Below are 806 nucleotides of genomic sequence, written 5' to 3'. Positions count from 1 at the left end.
TTATCCTTGGGAAAATGCTGCCCTTTTGGTCTTATATGTCTGATTGTTCCAATGAATGTATACTTCCCTGATATTATTGTCCAACTTATGATCCTGTCTATCATTTGGCTGAAAGTTGAGCCATGGGAGTGAGTTCAGTTCTAGCCCTAAAGAGTGTGTAAGGGTCACAGTTTCAGGAGTTCCATCAGTCTTCATCAGACCAGTAAGTCTGGTCTTGTTTTTTTTTATGAGTTTGAGCTTTGTTCCACATTTTTCTCCAACTCTATCCAGGATCTCTTATTGTTATCTCTTTCAGAGAGGTTGACGTGATATCTGGGCACATCTAGTTTTTTTCTGGTCTCAGCGTTGTGGAGGCTGGGATTCACATGGTCCATTAATCCTTTGGACTAATTGTTTCCCTGCATCTTTGATGTTTTTCACTCTTTTTTGCTCTGGATGCAGAGAGACCAATCCTTGCCTAATGGCTGCTCACAAGCTTTTAAGACACTAGTCACTCACTACTCACCAAAGTAGGATATAGAACATTATCTTTGTGGAGTACTATGTTATGCCAATTGACCTTAGTGCCCCTGAGACTGTCGACCTGACCTCATGCCCAAGGGACTCATTCCCTCAAGGTGTTTATAAGCTAAGAAGTTTCTATAACTTTGCCTCCTGTTTACTCTTCTATATTCACGGATATATTTTAAACCAAAAAAAAAAAAAAACAAACCTCACTGCCGTCAAGTTGAATCTGACTCATAGTGACCTTTGCTTGGGTTTCCAAGGCTGTATCACTATGGAAGTAGATTGCCCAACTTTCTTCC

This window comes from Orycteropus afer, unplaced genomic scaffold (genome assembly GCF_000298275.1).
Source record: "Orycteropus afer afer isolate SDZICR_OR568_19922 unplaced genomic scaffold, OryAfe1.0 scaffold00921, whole genome shotgun sequence".
Taxonomy (NCBI): Eukaryota; Metazoa; Chordata; class Mammalia; order Tubulidentata; family Orycteropodidae; genus Orycteropus; species Orycteropus afer.
Note: the sequence above shows the minus strand (reverse complement) of the source record.